Here is a 6,631-nt window from a genome sequence, read left to right on the forward strand (position 1 = left end):
AAGATACCGAAAACGCCACCAATTTCCTGTACTAAAAATCCAGTTGTATCGAACAAAGCCAAAAAACTGTCAGATTGGTGGGTTAAACCACACATCTCCAGAAGCAGCCACTTCAATGTTTGTTAAAATCAGTTTTTTTATGCACGCGTAATTCATTTGCTCGACATATATCACCCCAAAATGTGTAATTGTGTAAAGGAAGTAATGAAACTTGTGTGTTTAAGTTCATTTGTTGTGAAACATGTTTGTGTAAGATGTGGATGCGTGTGTTTGTTTACTTGCAAATGGACTCTTTCATTTCGCTGGCCAGTGCATAGTTTATAGATTTATAATATTGCCGAAGTTATGTTGTGATGTAAGTGAATGAGTTAAAGTAATCAATGTGTTAAATTCGTGTTCGGCATATTGACCTTAGCTCGCACTTGCTCCATCTTTTTATCGTCAACATGTTTGGAAAAGGTGGGCCAAGCGTGGGCAAGGTCAATACATCTTATTAGAACTGACAGCTCCGATTGTTCTAAAATTTGGTGGGTTAACGACTGAATCGACCACCACTAACCCTCGTGGGTTTGAAGTGGTTTTACAGTGGGTTAAGGCCGATTTGGTTATTTGGGGTCTGTCAACATTTTGTATGGGATTTGAAAGATAACGCCGGATGTGCGGTTTCGTCGTTCGACGGATTGTTTTGTGATTCCGTTGAATCATCGCATCCGATTTTATCTATCAATGTAATTATTTTATGTTATGTTAATCAATGTAATTATTTTATGTTATGTATTTTATTATTTATGTTTTATTGAAACGATCTGAAAAAAATACCATCGAATTCCCATGGTTATACCATAGAGTAAAAATAATTAAATAAACAAATAATAAAATAACCGAAATGTCAATCGAAATAGCACTTGACCGCACGTACAATAAAGGCCTTATTAGACGGAGGAAAATACAGTCATTTCTCGTTGGGCATTTATCTGTCAAACTAAGACTTTGGCACAAAAATACCTCTCGTACGTGTAATAAGGCAAGATAATTGTTCTGTCACCTTTTATATTTATTATTTAATTTATTGATTTTGTTTGGTTTCATACGAAAGAATCATTCATTGTTTCCCATGTTTGTTGTTTTGATTCATCATTATCAGATTAAGATTCAGATTAAGAATCAGATCAGATTAAGAAATTCAATACGCTCATACCGACATTGACAGTAGAAATCTACTCTCGAGCAAATCGGAATTGAGCATGCTGAATTCCGATCTTCCGACTGGCATCTATCTGTCAAACCCTGTTTGAAGGATAGATTCCAAAATCGAATGACAGTACAGTCTGTTCCCGAGTTACGCGGTTTCTGCGTTCCCGACGAATCCGCGTAACTCGAATATCCGCGTAAGTCGAATTTCACGTTTTTTGACTAAAATACTATTTATTACTCGCAGTTTTCGATTTAAATTAATACTTTTATACACTTTATCATCTATGTGATATGATTTGTGCAGAAAATTATAATATTTCTGGCTTTTAAGCTGTTTCAATTTGTTAGCAAAAGTGCAATTTACACCGAAGTTGAAGCAAATTGTACTGATTTGACATTTAATCTGTCAAATTTATAAAACCGCGTATCTCCGAATCCGCGTAAGTCGAGAACCGTGTAACTCGGGAACAGACTGTATTTTCCTCCGTCTAATAAGGCCTTAAAATCTCATCGGATGACGGATGACTGCCACAGACCAAAGGATTCTTTTCGAAATGGTCTCGAAAATTAAAAAAAAAAAACAACAACATTTTGTTGATGTGTATTTTCTTCATATAAAAATGTATTTTCTTGATTTTTTTTAATTGTGGGTTGTGAAACTTACATGATAAAGGCAAAAATAACGTCTGAAACGATCTTAATACGATTTTCAGTGTTGGAATCTATCCTTCATATTAAAAAAAAGTCATAAATAAAGGTTTCCCATTTTGCCCCATTTTCACAACTTTCTACGGTGTTCGACCATTTTCCCGATTTTAACGAACTCTGACTGCCGTTTTTTTTCTGGACCGGTTTGTGTCTGAAGTACGTAGGGTAAGTGTACCAGTTTTCGGCAGTGTACCTATTTTCGGCACGGTAGCTAAAAACGTGAAATTGCAGTGGTAAAAAATTTCATAAAACACAATTTTGTAGTGAAAGTGTAATTATTTGATATTCACATACGAAGTTTCACACCATTTCATTACGTATTTTTCAAAATATCAAATAAATTGTGCTTTTTTTCGGCAGCTTTGCTGTCAGCCAATGGTTCGGCAGGTTTTGTGATTAAGAGAATCAGAACAGTAAAACAATGAAAAAGTGGTGTATATTAAAGAGTTTATGCTTGTTTAATTTATTCTAACTAGTTCGGAATTTTAAAATCACGATAAACAAGTTATTTTTCATTTTAAATGCTGCCAAAAATAGGTACACAGTAAATGTTCATTTTTGACAGCTCAATGTTGTGTGCTCCTGCCGAAACTCGGAACAATAACACATCTTGGATTTGGCTGAATATTTCTTTAAAAATTTATCAGAACACTACAATGCGTATGTCGACACATAATATGACCTTTCTTGTACCAAATATCACCAATTTTACGACAAACAATGCACTAACTTAAGAGAAAAATAAATATTTGTAAGCCAGTTCGCACCCTACGCTATAACCATCAAACTGTCAATGGCTGCTCTGTTTAAACGTCGCACCAAAATGGCTGTCAAAATGGGCCAAAATAAGCAACATAAAATTATTAATTAAAGTGCTTTTTAACATCAGTATTAGGAAAGTAAGAGTGTAAAACTGCTTTAAACATTTTTTGTACATATTTACATAGATAGAACATTTTCTGACCCGTATTTGCGCTGCCGAAAATAGGAACACAACCTGCCGAAAATAGGAACAAACTGCCGAAAATAGGAGCAAAAGCAATGTTTGCATTTTTACGAATATTTATGAAAAAGAGCTTTGAACCGGCAAATAAAAGATATTGTAACATATTATGATAGTTTATCAATCAGAATAACATCTCTTTCATGAAAAATAGTAAAAAATGTTAATTTGTGAGCAGTTTTTGTGAAACTGCTGCACTAGCGTGCCGAAAACTGGTACAGTTACCCTACGTGACACGAGGCGTGAACCTTGGCGAAAACTGGATTTCAGCCATACAACCAAGGTGGAATATAGAGGAGGTGTCTTCTTAGCGTTTGGCATGTTGCCATTTTGAGATTCAGTTTGACAATAGCCGTCGATATTTGTTTACAGGCAGCAGCTGAATTATAACGTGTAAAATGCCGATTTATGGAGTGTGGATGCAAAATTTATTTTTGCAAACGAAAACAATTCATTTATCATATCCAAATACGAGCAACATTCGTCGCATTTGACAACTGCCGTCGATCCTGGTTTTGTGCTTTTTTCTAAAGAAAGAGGCGAACGAACTCCGCAGGAGCCAAAGCCTCTCTAAACCATACTAACAACAACAACAACTTTTTTCTAAAGCCTCGATGCCCAATTGTTCTACATGACGACACCTCCTTTCTACCCACTATGCATACAACCCTATAATCTTTTGACGGAAATTTTACCCTCTCGCACACAAATCAAGCGTAGCGGAATTTGGGGCAAGTGTGCCATACGGGGCAAGAGTGCCACCAAGCATTTTTCCTTAAAAACTTAAGTTTAATGATCAACTGTGTATACAGTTGGTTGCTTTCCAATGACTAGGTATACTGAGCCGAATTTCATATAGATCAATCGATATTTCCCATTGTTTTGAACTGATTTGTGTTAAGTTTCAAAATTGAGCAGAATACTATAATTTTTTAATTCAACCAAATAAGCTCTCACAAATCATGCGAACAATCAACCGAGAAAATATTTACACCACCGTATAGCTGAGAAAACGTGAAATTTTTTGTGGGGTTAGTTGAAAAAAAACTTTCTTTTTGTCACTGAAAAATTCAATTTCAAAAAAGTTACAACTTTTGGGGCAAGTGTGCCATCTCTGTTTGGGGCAAGTGTGCCACCATCTTTCATAGGCGCGAGCTGTCAAAAATGTAAACATTGTTGCAGCGTGCTGCGGAATCCCAAGCGAAATTTTTCGGGGATAATGAACATAAACTCATGCCATCTCTTTCTATTCATCAGCTCTACTCTCTCACACGCATCGATGAACTTTTACACATCTCTTTGTTCATTGTGCTATATTTGAAGGGTTTAAAACTGATAGATAACGAATCATGTTCATGAACTAGTAGTGGTCAAATGGTAGTGGTGTAATGTTTGCACCATGGTCGACATGAGTTCAATTCCATTTTTATTGTTTCCATTGATGATTTTAAGTTTTGATTTCTTTTTAAAACATGCAGCTCCAGTAACTTCAGACCCCTTTACTCATTGTTAGCAATGCGTGTTTAATAGTCAATCTATTATTTTTATTGTTTTATTTATTTCTTTTAGTTCATTTAGTATTAGTACCCCTGCATACAACAAAACAAGCAAATAGCACGATCATGAATAATAATATGGTGGCGCAACTGGCAAAGTGATTCGAAGTAGAATTAGCGATGTGGTTGGTAGCATCAAGGATGAAGCATGAGCATGAATTGGAATATGAGGGAAGGGAATGAATCCGAATGTTCATTTCTATTTTTAGCTCTTTTTTGCATGGGTTCATCCTTCACGTGTGTTCACTATCCCCGAAAATGATCTGTATTTCGCTGGTCTTTTCGGGGATAATTCGTTAACGAATTATCCCCGAAAAGACCAGCGAAAACCAGCGTGGTCGGGAGCTTGGGATGGTGCGCTATTGTGAGCGGATTCCACGCCAGAAAAACAGAACAGTAACAAACCATATTGTGGTACAGTTGGTGGTCAAAAAGGGTTCATTGGTGACTAAATACATGTAGGAATACATACACTAGTGGTAAAAACGTAATAATTTCCAATTATCTAAGAAATACGGTTATTTTAACCAGGTGGCCGTCTTGCCCCATACGAGTGGCACTCTTGCCCCATAGCCCAAAAAACAACGTCTTTTTGGACCCTTTTTAAAACGCTTCAAAAACTGTTTTATTTGCACTTTTTTCAAGCGAACCTCATTTATAAGTGAGGAAATAGATGTAAAATGGTTATGAGATTTAAACCGGCTATTGAAAAACACGTTTTAGTGAGTTATAACTTGAAACGCTTAAGGTGGCACACTTGCCCCAAGTTCCGCTAAGCTTTTTGAGTTTACGCTCCGTGTGACGTTGGTATGACGGGGTCGGCAGAATTTGTTTTCAGAATAATCTGAACTCACTGGTTGAGCATCGATTGTGTGCCAACTATTGATTGGGTTATTGCGAAGGGAAAGGTACATAGATATTTTTTTAAGTTAAATTTATTTAGCTGAAGATTCAGTAATCCTTTCTGTAAAGAGAATGTTTACTGAATCATTCAATAATGTTCGGTACTAACCAATATCACAGCTCGTTTACTGAAACGATTTACAGGCCACTTAAATTCTGCACTATGCCGCCCGATTCATACTTCACAAGGCTCGAATAGAAATTATAGTGCTCAATTGATGGTTTACGTCGCCCGAAAAAGTATATACGGCAACCGATAACGCCTTGACGATGCCGGATTGGCTAGGTAAACTATGTAACATTAACACATTACCTTAATTAATTATCTTATGAAAAAATAAACACTGAGCCGTCTTCCTTCTTTGCTGCAGCGTTTCCAGTCCAAACAAAAACCAACTATATCCATGTTTTATGTTGTTTGATGCAGTTTTCATACTGTCATTTGCCACAATACGTTATGATGGTTGAGTAAATTACAGCAAGCTCAGTGAATTGTAGCTAAGATTTTACACACTAACACTGCTGACAATTGCTTCATTAATCCTGTAAGCCGAAATCTCACCTGAAATTTAGCCGAAGAGTTTGTAAGCGCCTACCAAATTAACTTTACGCGCATCACGAGCAAGAGGACACCGCTTTGTTTGGTTTTGATGTTCTGACTGACCGTTCAGTTAGACATACAGCGACAACGTCGCGCGCGACGAAAAATAGCTCTAAATTTGACTCTGTGTAGATCAAAGTAGCTCATTTGACTCAGTCAACCAACTTGTTTTATATTTGAAAACAAACAAAAATAGGTTAAAATGTGTTCAAATCTATTTTTTATGTTTGGCATTAATCTGGCTTGTAAAAAAACTAGATACTTCGATTATTTCGGATGAAGCAAAATTGTCGCGCGCGACGAGTAGCTCTGTTTGCAAAATTGAGCTACTTTTTGTCGCGCGCGAAGTCGTCGCGCGTGACGTTGTCGCTGTATGTCTATTTGGACGGTGACAGGTCAATTTAACAAGGCGAAAGGCCATGAGAGTGACAAAATGCTGACAAATTTTACAAAAAGTAACAAAATTTGACGTTCGCGAAAAAGCGTAAACAAACAACTATTTGGCGCAGTTGTGACCCATTGCTACGCTAAAAGTGTTAAAATGCATGTTTCTAATACGGACGTCACACGAATCGTAAACTTTGGCGTAAACTGGATTTCAGCCGTACAACCCTATAATTTTTTGACTGGAAGTTTACGCTCTCCCATACAAATCAAGCATAAACT

The 6,631-nt window shown here is 36.6% G+C and overlaps 1 long non-coding RNA gene across 1 annotated transcript; it reads left to right on the top strand.

Moving 5' to 3' along the window:
- The first annotated feature begins 5,282 nt into the window (after positions 1 to 5,282).
- Positions 5,283 to 5,881, top strand: LOC133392836 (uncharacterized). Its single transcript, XR_009765830.1, has 2 exons — positions 5,283 to 5,369; positions 5,485 to 5,881. It is a non-coding gene; the product is annotated as an uncharacterized LOC133392836 (long non-coding RNA).
- Positions 5,882 to 6,631: the final 750 nt, after the last annotated feature.

Source organism: Anopheles gambiae, chromosome 3 (genome assembly GCF_943734735.2).
Source record: "Anopheles gambiae chromosome 3, idAnoGambNW_F1_1, whole genome shotgun sequence".
NCBI classification, from domain to species: domain Eukaryota; kingdom Metazoa; phylum Arthropoda; class Insecta; order Diptera; family Culicidae; genus Anopheles; species Anopheles gambiae.